This window comes from Coffea arabica, chromosome 7c (genome assembly GCF_036785885.1).
Source record: "Coffea arabica cultivar ET-39 chromosome 7c, Coffea Arabica ET-39 HiFi, whole genome shotgun sequence".
Lineage (NCBI taxonomy): Eukaryota > Viridiplantae > Streptophyta > Magnoliopsida > Gentianales > Rubiaceae > Coffea > Coffea arabica.
This window is the reverse complement of record NC_092322.1, coordinates 32,474,347-32,488,268: the sequence shown is the minus strand read 5'-3', so window position 1 is coordinate 32,488,268 and position 13,922 is coordinate 32,474,347. Positions and strand designations below refer to the sequence as shown.

At 37.7% G+C, this 13,922-nt stretch overlaps 1 long non-coding RNA gene and 1 pseudogene across 1 annotated transcript; one reads left to right on the top strand and one right to left on the bottom strand.

The window, feature by feature from the left end:
• Positions 1–321: 321 nt before the first annotated feature.
• LOC140010658 (uncharacterized) lies at positions 322–8,208 on the bottom strand (annotated as a pseudogene).
• A 4,807-nt stretch (positions 8,209–13,015) lies between these two features.
• LOC140010726 (uncharacterized) lies at positions 13,016–13,694 on the top strand. Its single transcript, XR_011817830.1, has 2 exons — positions 13,016–13,097; positions 13,277–13,694. It is a non-coding gene; the product is annotated as an uncharacterized lncRNA (long non-coding RNA).
• The last annotated feature ends 228 nt before the right edge of the window (positions 13,695–13,922 follow it).

Sequence of the window (13,922 nt, the reverse complement as noted above, 5' to 3'; positions counted from 1 at the left end):
CTTGTAGCACTTGCACTAGTGCTTCAAAGATGTGCTCAAAACCTGAATCTGCTCATGTCCTGACGATAAATAGATAAAATTCCTCTTACAAACGGCATGATGAATTTGAAATACTTTAGGGTGAGATCCACAAAGTATACCACTCTACCACATGACCTTATCGACAGACTAATAGAGTAGGATATCTGCCAGATAGTACATTTGCTCTTTCAGCAAGGAATACAACACAATTGATCTTATGCTTCAATTTTTCGAGGTTGAATTGTCATTTTCACATTTGTTGTCCAAAGATTTTGGTCTAGAGCTAAAGATTCTAGTCTTTTAAAAACTTTCTGGCATGAGATGCCTAGCTTCTACCTCTTTTACACAAGTTGGTTGCCACTTCTTCTTTGCCATCTTTACAAAGTCCATTGCAAAGCTCTGATAAAGTACCTAGATCAGGGGAAATGGATCTCTCAAGCATCTTCCTTAAAACCACAGTAGCTCCATCATAATCTTCATTCTCAATGAAAGTGGATATCAGCATCACCAGTGTTGCTCTGTTTGGATGACAACCAGTCCTTATCATGCTCCTATAGAGTTGAAGATCACGCTCAGGGTTCTTTCTAACACATTGCCCAGTTATAATAGCAGAGAAGGTAGAAGAATTTGGAACAAAATTTTCTCTATCTAGCTCTTTCACTAGATATGCAGCTTTCCTTGTCTTTCTCTCTTTACATAGTCCCAAAATCAATGCATTGTAAGTGATTATATCTGCCTTAATACCATTTACTAACATCTCCTCAAAAAGACGACCAACCATCTCACTGTTCCCTGCTTGGCTGTAACCATCAATCAATGTATTTTAGGATATAGTATTAGGAGCAACATCCATGGTTTTCATTTCCTTGAAAAGCTTACCAGCTTCGTGCAACTTCCCTACCTTGCAAAAAGCATTCATGAGGGTGTTGTACGTAACCTCATTTGGATGGAGCCCATTCTTCTCCATGAGCTTCTTGAGCTTCAGACTGGTGCTCAGGAGACCCTGACTACAGTATCCTGCAATCAATGTGTTATATGATGCGATAGTTGGACTAATATTCATCTTCTCCATCTCCTTAAACACCTTAACTGCCTTTTCTGTATTCCCCAATTTGGTGAAAGCACCCACCAATCACCATGTTAAGAGTATAAACATTTGGGGAAATATGGGACCTTCGCATTTCTTTGTAAAATGATAATGCAATATCAGACCTATTCAAACTAATCAATGAGCTCAAGTATGCATTGCAAGACTCAATTGTAGGCAAGAACCCGTATTCCTTCATAAGACTAAATGTGTCTGTGGCATTCCTAAACTTCTTCAGATGTGCATAAGTCTTGAACAATGCATCAAAAACATGGACTGAAGAATCACAAATTCGATAGGAATACACCAAGGCCTCAAACAATTTAGAAGGAAGATCCAATGAACCCAAACTCAATTGAATGACTCTTCTAAGGATTGTCTCAGCCGACTTAAATTTCCTATTTTTAGTAAGAATATGTAGAATGATGGAATGTGTTTGAAGGGTAGTTGAGCTCGAGTTCTTGAGTTCAACCCACTTGAAAAATTCAAGTGAAAGAACGTAATCCTTTTGCGTTCTCAACAATAAATGCTTAACTCGAAATGGGCCCAAACCAGAGGCCAATTTATCAAGCTTACACCAATCTTTTTTTTTTTTTGTCGAAACGTTGGAATCATTTTATTCATTGTAACAAGAAATTACAAGTGCGAGCAAAGGCTCGAAAGGTCTGTACATCTAGTGCTCAATAGCACTGAGGAAAAATCCATTCCTTATCCACAATAATGCCTAAGGCATGAAAACTTAATCTTTTATTTCTTTCTAAACTTTTGTTCACTAACCAAGCAAAACAAGCACATGCGAAACAATTTATGCATGTTAAGTATGTCTTCTATCAAGGTAGCTAAACTGCTGTTGGAGAGGCTACTGTTCTTGAAATGTCTCATCAGTTCTTGGTTCTGAGAGTGAATCGTGATCCAACTCCATTTCTGCTCTAAAGCTTTACACAAAACCAACTTAATGGCCACTGCTTCATTTATGGTTTTATCTCCCAAGCTTCTTTCTTTGAGTGCCCATTCCACCATCAGAGTATTTGGATGCCTTCTAGCTGTAACTCCAATCCCCAACAAGACCTAACCATATATTGACTCTTTGTTGCCACCTCCAAAACAATTGCACCTTCTTCTTCAAGCCCCTGATGATGTTCTACGTTGTTGGAAGTTGTTTCTCCTGTGCTTAGACTGGTCATAGTGTTCATGTTTTCCTCTTGTTCCAACCAATCCTTGTGAGCTTTAATAATTGTCCTAGCTGGTGTGTAGCTGCTTTTGTTTTCAAATTCCTTCTTGTTCCTTTCTTTCCACACTTGCCATAAAATACTCGCAGTCAGTCCAATGTGCTCCATCCCTCTTGGCCTTTTCCTTGCTTCTGAAACTCTGATCCACCAACGTTTGAAATTTCCTTGTTGGTCAACAGTACCATCCTATTGTATTAGTGTAGCCTTCCATACCTTCTGCGTGTGTTGACAGTTTAAAAGCAAATGCTCCACTGTTTCCTGCTCTTCCCCACAGAATCTACACACTAGATCTCCCAATCTTGTCTTCCTGTAGATTTCTACTCTCACTGGTAGTGCACCTGTTATGCATTTCGAAATGAAAATTTTTATCTTATGTTTGATATTGAGCTTCCATAAGGTGTTCCACATGTGCCTAGCTTCCTGGCTTCCTTCTGTGATACTTGGACCTGCTGCCTTTGCTTGTTCCTTCTCAGCATCTGTACTCTCTTTCATAAGGAGTTTATAGCCTGAGCTGACCGTGTATAACCCCCCTGCATTGTGTTGCTAATAGTAGCTGTCCTCTCTCCCAGTCAAACTTAAGGGAATATTTAAGATCTTCTCAACATCCCTTTGATTGAAATACTTAAAGATGATGTTTCTATTTCATCTCTAATGACTGATTAACTCATGCACCATCTTCAAGTCACTACTTTGAGGTCTAGGGGAGGTTGGCTAACCAGAACTAGATCCAGGAATCCATTTATGATCCCAGATGCTTGTACTTCTCCCGTTGCCAATCCTTCTAATCATCCCTTTGTCAATTAAGCATCTGGCTCCTAGTAATCCTTGCCATATCCAGGAAGCATTCTTGTGTGTCTTGCATGTTAAAATAGAGTCCTTGGGGAAGTATCTAGCTTTCAGCACTTTGCTAATCAGGAGGTTTGGTTTGGTGATTATTCTCCAAATCTGTTTACCCAGCAAAGCTTTATTATAAGCTTTTATGTCCTTGAACCCCAGACCTCCTGCATTCCTCTTCATTGACATTTTCCTCCAAGATACCCAACGCAATTTGTTCTTGCCATTTGTTTCTCCCCACCAATAATTGGCCATCAGTGAGCTAATGTCTTTACATAGCTTCCTTGGCAGTTTGAAAACAGACATGGCATAAGTAGGCATTGCCATTGATACTACCTTGAGCATCACTTCCTTGCCTGCTGTACTCAGCAGCTTATTCCTCCAGCCCTGAAGCTTTCTCCTTATGTTTTCCTTGATGAACCCAAAGATCTGATCCTTTGTCCTAGAGATCACCATAGGCAGTCCCAAATATTTGCCTTGTTTCATCTCTACCATTCCTCCCAGAGAGCTGCACACTTCTTTTCTTTGCTCCATAGACATATTCTTACTAAAAAAGACAGAAGACTTATCTAGGTTGATCAACTGTCCTGAAACCTCTTCACATGTTTTGAGAATCTTCATGATATCAGTAGCTTGCTGCTTGTTAGCTTTACAAAAAATGAGGGAGTCGTCTGCAAAGAAAAGGTGTGTGATGATTGGTCCTTGCCTACTGATCCTTAAACCTTTTATGTTATTCCTTTCTTCAGCTTTCCTCAACAAGTTGGAGAAACCTTCTGAGCAGATTAAGAATAAGTAAGGAGACAATGGATCTCACTGTCTTATTCCCCTTTCTGGAGTTACAAATCCTTTAGTTTCCCCATTGCAATTGAAAGAGTAAGTTACTGTTTTCAAGCAGCTATTGATCCAGTTAATCCATTTTACACAAAAGCCCATCTTCTGCATCTTCTGCATCATTGCCTGCAAAAAATACCACTCCACTCTATCATAGGCTTTGGCCATGTCTAACTTGATTGCCATGTAATCTTCTTTTCCTTGCCTTTTATTTTTGAGGTAATGCATGTACTCATGGCCTAAGATTACATTATCTAAGATTTGTCTGTCTTGGATGAAAACAGACTGGTTGTTACTAATGCACTTTCCCAGAACCAGTTTCAGTCTATTGGCCAAAATTTTGGAAATGGTTTTGTATATCACACTGCACTGGCTGATGGGTCTAAAATTTTTCAAATAGGTTGGATTCAAAATTTTGGGGATTAGAGAAATAACCGAATGATTAATGGATTTAAGCATGAAGCCTAAACTAAAGAAAGATTGAATAGCTGGAATCAAATCCCCTTTGATAATGCTCCAGAACCTTTGAAAAAATAAGGGGGACATGCCATCCTGGCCTGGAGCTTTATCAGGTTGCATGGAAAAAAGAGCTGATTTGATTTCTTTTTCCTCGACTTGTTTAGTTAGATTGGTGTTCATTTCCTGAGTAATTGAGTAGGGAATACCCTCTAGGATCTCTGACATATCATTCCTTCCTCCACTTGTAAACAACTCTCTAAAGAAATTAGAGATTTCTGATATTACTTCCTCCTCACTTTCAGTCCATGAGCCATTCTCCCTTTGTAATTTCCTGATCCTATTCTTAGTTCTTCGCCCCTTGACATAGGCATGGAAGTACTTTGTGTTTTTATCTCCTTCTCTTAGGCAGTCAAGCCTTGCTTTTTGGCACCAGAATTTCTCTTCTTCCTTATAGGCTTCCTTAAGCTGGTTCTTGAGCTCAGTCGTAGTCTCTTTCCTATTAGCAGCATCTGAACCTCTCATAGCCTCCAGTTCCTTCCCTAGCTCCACAATCTTTCTTTTAGAATTTGCTCGGAAGGTGTTCCTCCATTTCAGTAACTCTATTCTATAGTTTCTGATCTTCTTTGTAATTTTGAACATACGTGAGCCATGCTCTTCCCTCTGCCAAGCTTGCTCAACTACTTGTTGAACCCCTTCCTTTTGCAACCATCTTTTATCTAAAAAGAACCTTTTTTTCCTTTTCTCCTTCCCTGGATCAATGTCTAAGGCCAGTATGCTATGATCAGAAGCATATGTGTCCATGTGTTGACATCTTACTTTTTTAAACATCTGAACCCATTCATAACAGGCCAAGCATCTATCTAATCTCTGCCTTATTTCTCCTTCATCCTCCCAATGGTTACTCCAAGCCCATGGGTGACCCTCAAAGCCTATATCTATCAAGTTATTCTGATCTATAAAGTTCTTAAACTCTATTAAGCTTCTCTCTTCTCTGAGAGTTCCTCCCCATTTTTCTTCATTAGACACTATGTCGTTGAAATCTCCTACAATCATGAATCTGTCTCCCTACAATCTATTTCTATCTCTCAAGACTCTCCATTGCTCCTTCCTAATCTGAGCATCACAGCTCGCAAAAACCCCTATAAACCACCAGTCACATTGCTTATCAGTATCCTCTATTCTGACTTCAATAGTGAAGGCTATTAGGTTAACTTCCAGAACTTCTGTTTCCTCTTTCCAAAAAACAGCCACACCTCCTGTCTTGTGCATAGCTTCCACTACTGCACTGTTGTCAAACCGTAGCCCTCTAGCTATCCTATCAAGCACCTATTTTTTGTTTTTTGTCTCACTCAAGAAAATCAGGCTTGGAGAGAGGAGGTTGTTCACCTCCCTCAAATGGGGAACTGGCAAGGGGCTCCCCACTCCTTGACAATTCCGCACCAAGGCTCTCATTTCCTTTGGGGGACCCCATTAGGGAAGGACCCTACCTCTACCTCAGTCATTCCTGTAAAACTAGCTAACTCAAGTGGTTTGGCTTTTTTGCCTACTGACTCTTGCTAGTGTACTTCCTCCATATCCTTATAAAAAATCAGCGTCTTCCTTTTCCCGCTGCCCACAACATTAGTTTCCTATTCATTCCTTTCTTTCAGAGGCCTTCTTGTTGTGATTGGTGACTTCAGCTTCTTGTATGACCTTTTAACTTGCTTTTAAATGGCTCCCTACACCTTATCAATACTTTGGAGCTCTCTCCCTGCAATACTACCTCCAATACTGGTATCTCTTGTAATCTATTTTCCTGCTCCAGCCATCTTGAACTCATATCTTTGTCCTCCTCCATTTCCTCCACTTCAACTAGAGCCAGATTGTCCTGTACTATCAGAGAGAGGTCCTGTTTTTCCTTAGTCAAGGGCTGGAATTCAACTCTGAAAGCTCGTTCCATATCACTAGTTCCCACCTTCTTTGAAGGACCACTTTGATCTTTGCCCACCCTTATATCCTCCTGCTTTTTCAATAAATCTTGATTGCTTCTAGATCCTAGACTTGTGGTCCTCAGTGTCTCCAGGAGTTTCTCTCCAGAATGCATCCTATTCCTTTCCCTCTCAACCATTTCACCATTCTGAAACTTCCAATACCTTTTATCTTTCACCATTGCCTCTCTCACTATTCTATCCTTAGTCGGACTTTTGGTACTTCCTACTCTCAACCAAGGGCCATATTGGTGCTCTAGTAGGCTTCCTGAAGTAGTTCTTTTCTTCTTTACATGTACGTTCCCCATGCCCTACTATTCCGCAGTTATAACAGAAATCTGGGCATCTTTCGTATTTAAAAGCTACCCATTTAAGTGACTCTACTACGTGCACCAATGTTCCTCTGAGAAGGGGTTTAGACAAATCTACAAGAGCTAGCATTTTCAAATGTCTGCCCTCTTTTCCCCTAGCCTAAGGGACAATGACCTCTTTAACTTCTTTAAAAACTGCTCCTATCTTTCTCCCTACCTCCTTGGAGAGCCAATGCACTGGCAGATTCCAAATCTGTACCCATAGAGATGCAGTTACAAAAGCTCCATAGTTATCTTCTATCCCTTTTGACCATCTATTCAGCACTAGAATTTGGTTATCCATTATCCAAGGCCTCCTGTCACTATTCTTCCTTTCTCTTCTACGCTAGGGATATTGAATTGGAACAAGTTCGGTCCCAGCTCCATTACTGTGAGATTCCTGGGGTAGCTCCATGCTGTAGTCACAAAGTTCTTCACCCCCATAAAGTTTGCAATTTTCTCTCCCATTATTCTTCCTATTAGACTTCCTTCACAATCTCTCACCCCAATATTGAGATCCTCAAGCTCCAGCTTAGCTCCAGATATCTCATTCCCCTCCAGTGAGATTTTTGTAACAGGTCTGTCAGATCTCCCTCCATAGATGTACCAGAGATGCTAATGGGTATTCCTTCTACTTAGAAAATAATGTTTTTTCAACTTCCAGTCAGGTTTAAGACTAAGACTCGAAGCAAAGAGAAAACAAGAAACACGAAAACAGAGGACAAAGACACTACTGGACAAAATCTACCTTACTAAAAGGAAACCAGGAAAACAACAAGGTCAAGAGTGACTACACAACAAGACTCTAAAGAGCACAGGAAAAAAAATGACACGGCCAGACATATACTACCTCAGTAAAGGGAGCAAGGAAAAGTAAAGGTGAATCAAGATTTACCTGGCTTTCAGCTTACCATAAAGTGTTGTTTTTAAGTTGTCTTTTGTTCCCTCTGGGGAGACCTCCTTAAAGATCCCTTAGTGCGATAGTTGAACTACATTAAACTAGCATTTGTTGCAGACCAGATTGGTAGTGGTGAAGTTTGTGGAAATTTTTGTTCAAAAGTGCGGGTTTGTGGAAAATTTTGAAAAAGTTTGAACGTTGTTGAACTCCCACCAAAAGGGAGGTGAGCTCTTATCCCAAGAGAGAGCTTCCACTACACAATGAGAGGACTGAGTTCAATCCGTTTACTGCCTCCCAGATTGGAATAGTTGATAAGCTTACACCAATCACAATGTATGAGATGACTATGAGCAACGTTCACATAATCAAGGTTTTGACCTTTAGGTTCAGAGATAGTTCCATGTGGCAGAGGAATTGGATTCCACTTTCTTTCTATCAATTTCGCCACATTTGTTAATTCCATAAAAGTTGTTGGGGTCGAAATTTTCTGAAATGGGATCTTTGGGGACTTCATCATTGGCTAAAATCACTTCCAAATGATTCTTGGATAAGCCCAATGAAAACTAATTGTAAGAAAGTAAACTAACAGAGCATGCAAACTCTGTCACAAAACAATCCACTGTCAATCGTTCCGAGAGAGAAGAGTTACTAGCCACTGGCCATTTGGTCCAGTGGTTATCATCCCCTTTGGTGATGCTGGAGGTCAGGGGTTCTACCCCTACCTCCCTCAAATTTGCCACAATATGTGGTTGGTCTTAGTTGACCATTTCCCCTTATCCCTTCCCCTTAGATTAGACTAAATTAGGTTATAGGACATTTGTCATTGCCAACAAAAAAAAAGAGAGAGAAGAGTTACTAGCCTTGCAAATGGAGAAAGGTCCCACTTTGCAGCCCACAACGCACACCAAGCCATGGCTCTTTTAACAATCACCACATATTTTGATTATTGGAGGAGCCCAGAAAATCGCAAGAAGCAGAATCTTCATCATAAGACACGAGGGAAATGCACATTGTGGCTTTTGACAAGCACCTCACAGACATACAGAGCATACTACCGTGCCACAGACATTTTCAACTGCCGAAGCCACATTTCCAACGCTCGCCCACCCTACCATTGACCCTTCAAAAATTTCGAGTCGTAGAACACTCAAAACCGCAACAGTGGGAGGCCTTCAACGGTCAAAATAACCTCATTTTACCTTAGTTGTAGTGAAGCAACAAAAAGCATAACATGAGACCTTGAGTTTTGTAGGTTTATTTCAACTAAATTCACCATTTCCGTGTCTTCCGTTGCTGAAATTTATCCAAAAAATGCATGTATTTCAATTCCAAGCACTAAATTTTAGGGGTATGGGAAGGGCATGCGAAGGTAAGGAAGGTAAAAATAAAAATAATACTCCCTCTATTCCACTTTGATAGTCTTGTTTTTCTTTTTCATCTGTCCCAAATTGTAGTCCACTTTCCCATTGAAAAATGTAGTTATTTTTTAATTTCTTTAAAATATTCTTATTCAATGTAAGTTGTTATTACCATAAATTACCTTATTTAATATAGATTATTAGTATTGAATATAACCTACCGCATTTAATGCATTTAAATTTTTCAAAACATATTGATGTATGAAAAGTCAACTTTATTTAATGTAAGGATATTTTAATAAAATAACAATTTAAATTTATTTTTCTAATAAAATTAACTATTTTTTTTAAATCGTATATCAAAATGAGATAGAAGGAGTAATAACAATAATAATCTCGCTTCATTCGAGTACTCTACCAAAACAAATGCGGGGAAGGGCGTGTTTCCAAGTGCAAGTTTCCCGGGTCCGCTTGACCATTTTCAAGGTGTGCACATTTATTCTTCTGACCCATTACCACTTATTCTCCTGCTTTTAGAGCTGACCTGGCACAAAGAATCATTACATGTTTCAGATCATAATATGACAAGATCACAATAGGTTGGTAGAATTCATTTAATTACAAGGCTCATTCATTATTCTGAAGAATTCATTTACTTCGTTGAACAGCATAACTCAGGTAATGGCAGTGTCATCATTTTCCATGTTAAACATCAGGTTCAATTTTTCAGCTTTAGTCAGGGTTGTGAGGCCAAGTATGCTGGCCGAGATTCTAATCTAAAAGCTAAAAAGTTAAAAATGGGGTATTTGGTTTGTAACTTCAGTAATAGCTGAAATTAAATTGAGGATAGATTATGTGGTATCTTTGATTTGCTTTCTGGATTTTTCTGAGTGAACTTTTTAGAAACTCTAAAAGTAATGTTTGTCATGGTGGACGGTCATTTCCTACTAGAAAAGGAGGGTAAAGGCTAGGGTATTGTCAAAGAATGGAAATTGATTTCAGAAGTAAAAGAGAGTGCAACTATAAAAGAACTAGATTTGTACCCATTCGTTGAATGGGAATTATCTAAAAATAATAAATTATTTAGTTTAGTTCATAAAAATATTTTTATAAAATACAAACTTATTGTATAATGTATTATAACCTTTCTTAAATACATTGTTATTAAAAAATAGTCTTATAATGTAAATTTAAACATCTAATTCAGTGATTAATAATTCGAAATGCAAAAAAAAAAAAAATCGACAATATAATGACATTCAAAAACTTGAAAATAGGGAAGATCAAATCTTGGCTGATCTTCTGTAAACAAAAGAATGGCCAACCCGTTACGAAAACATCAATTTTGGTACTTAATATAAATGGCTTAAAGGTTAATGCGAAAAGAAAAGAAATCGAATAAAATATTAATAAAAGATAATAATTCAGAATCAATCAAATCACAGGAATATAGCAACCTTCTAAATCTGTTCATAGCTAATAGAAACCAAAACGAAAACATAAGATGCATTTTGCTATTTAGTCAAAAACATAAAAAATATAAATAGTCTGATGTATATTGCATGGCGTGAACTGTTGTATGACAATGAACTGTTGTATGACAATGAACTTGATGCCTTGCCATTTATGTAATCAATGATACCTTCTTGTTCTTTAGAAGCTTTCTATCAAAGTTTGAAAAAAACATTGAAAACTGCACAAATTTTTTTTAACCCTAGAAACCCAGAAAATAAAAAAAGTTAATACGTTGTTGAAGACAATTAATAAATTGTCAAAGGCAATTAAAAAATCGTGTGAAAACACATAGTTTAAAAGGCCACTTCTAAATCACTAACCAGAAAAGCAATATGTGTTCTACTTAAATTGAAGAGTGAATCTATAAATTGAAATAACAAATTAATTACAAAAACCTTGCCAGAAATAAAAATCAAACTATAACTTTTGAAGAGTTAGAAAATTCAAATTCAATGACCTAACTATGAAAAAGGTGTAGGAAATTACAGATCACATACAGTGAGCATAAACAAAGTCCAAATGCGGTCCTTGTATTGAAGGGAATAAAAACGAAGTTCCAAATCTGGTCCTTGCATTGAAAATTTTTTTTTTCCAAAAACATTGTGGAAAAGTGTAAACATCTGCACTGCTTGATAAAAGTGATAAGCAATAGATCGATAACCATTTATATGAGTAAAAATGTAGAGTATCTTCGATAGTGATAATTTGATAAAGATAATATAATATTTGAATTGATATTTCAAACTTTTGAGTTGAAGATGAGAGAGAGTTAAAAACATAATTCAAAATTATTTATACTAATCCCCTAGAAATTTAGGCTTGACGATTAGGGTTAAGGGAAAAAAAGATGAGAGAATGGAAGAAATAATTATGGAAGGATTATTTAGAATTGTAAAGTTAAGAGAAAAAAGAGAGATAGAATAGCGTAGGTTATTAGGGAGTTAACTCATAGAGCGCGTTGCACCTACTTGTTATGTCAATAAGCCACGTAGGAAAGAGAAAAACTAAAAAGATAAGGATGAGAATAAGACTTTATTATATATATATATATATGATTTATTAAGAATCCTATTAGGAAACTACTTGCCGTCTTGTTAGGCCACGTAGGAAAGAGAAAACATGAAGGGATAAGAATGAGAATACGACTTTATTATATATATATATATATATATATATATATATATATATATATATATATATATATGATGGCCCAAGTGCAGGTCCCAATTCACAAACTTTTGAAGGCATAGTAATAAGTAAAATGCCCTCAATCGAAAGTTTCAGGGACTTGGCCCTATGCCAAAAAGTTGATATTATGATTTTCAATATTATTGCATTTTACTGAGATCAAGAACTCCATGGCAAGGTATTTGAAGGAACTCAATGTATTTATGTGGAGCATTAGTTTGTGAATTGTTACTAACTTTCACATATGATTGCCAATTAGTCAAGTAATCAACATCGGACACTGCTTTACATGATGGTTCCTAATTGGAATACTTCTTCAAGTGCACGAATTCATTTCCATATTCTGTACTAACATGAGATTAGAAGTGGCCAAGCTGCAACTAGTAGCTCTAATCCAAAATAAACAACTGTTGGTAGTGCAATGCACTATCAAAAAGGTCTTTTTTAGGGTCAAATACTTTTAGAAAGGGAGGAGTCTTTTAGAAGGAAGTGATTCAAAAAGTGCAATCCAAGTAAGTTGAATGGGGAAGGATGCATGAATCTCGATTTATTATTCAATGAATATCTCATACATCAATGTTTATACATATTGAAATAAAACACATAAGACAGGTAAATGAAATAACAACCATAGCAACAAGAATGAAAATCATGATAGCCCATGTAATTTTAGCCCTCCACGATCAATCTTCTGTAAATGAATAATGTGACAGCCCATCTAATTCTAGCATTCTAGAACTCATTTTCTGTACACAAAAGATGTAAGATTTTGTCAAGCAAAAAATGGTTTAGACCTATATAACAATATATAGCATGTAGAGTTTTTTTGAAGTTTTAAATACGACAGGCTTTTGCATCAAAGCAACTATTTATGAAGATAAATCCATTCGGGCATGAAAGCCCCACAGATAGAAATTAGAACCTGTTCAGTTCCAGCTTTCCACAATGTGAAAAGAACGTCTAAAAGCTAGTGTTTCTTGATGTCACTGGAATATAGGGGTGGGCAAAAATACCCGCTGACCCGAAAACCCAAGAGATCCGATCCGATCCGATCCGAAAAATAGGATACCCGATCCGATTTCTCTCTGCGGATCAGATAGGGTCGGGTACCCGGAATATTCGGATACGGATACGGATCGTAAAAGCAAAAACCCGCGGGTACCCGACCCGGGGTATATTATGTAACTATTAAAAAATATAGGGGCAATTTTATAATTTTATAAGTTATTAACCCTAACCTAAAGAGTTCAGCTGACATTCTGATCGAGTGCAACATAATTTGCCTGTGTTCATCCTCTGTCTAGGCAATCCCTTTGCCGCTCCTGATCTGATCTTGAAGCCTTGCCTCCATCACTCCATGGTTAGACTTGCTGCTAAAGCCTTCCCTCATTTTCCCCTGCTGAAAATCCTCCATCCGCGGCTCCGCCCTTTTGTTTATGTTCTTTACTCCGGGAAAATTGCTTGATTTTATAGATAATGTATTATCATTTGATTTTTTGTTGATTAGTATTGTTTTTTTTCTCAAATTTTTTGTTGCAGCCCAATGATGGAAAAAATTGTTAATATTGAGGGGATTGACAGGGTTTAAAATTCAATGGTTGCCTTTGCACTTCACCGGAAAAATTAGCCGCCACCCACCTCTGTCCAGGCAATCCCTTTGCGCCGCTCCTGATCTGATCTTGAAGCCTTGCCTCCATGGTTAGACTCGCTGCTTAAGCCTTCCCTCATTTTCCCCTGCTGAAAATCCTCCCTCGGCGGCTCCACCCTTTTGTTTATGTTCTTTTCTCCGGGAAAATTGCTTGATTTTATACACACACACACACACTGGTGCATGGCTTGGCTGGTTTTTTTGTCGGTGATCTGTAAAAGGCATCTGTTGAATTACCCGTCAAATTCCGTCTATGATTCATTGAAGCTATGAGATCTGAGGGCTTCTTATGAAATATGTTTGAAATTTTTTGCGTTTTTGGGATATTTATTGCTTTAGTTTCTTATTTAGTTGTGGTGGCTTTCCAGCATTTGATTTTTTTGGTTTTTTATATAATTGAGATTATTTATTCTTTTCATGTATATCTATTAAATAATTCTTGATTTTTGCCCAGTGACAAAAATTTTGTGGCAAAAGAGCAGTTCTTTTGGTTGCTATTTATTGTTAGCCTTTTGTGGTGCCATTGCCTGATTTCCT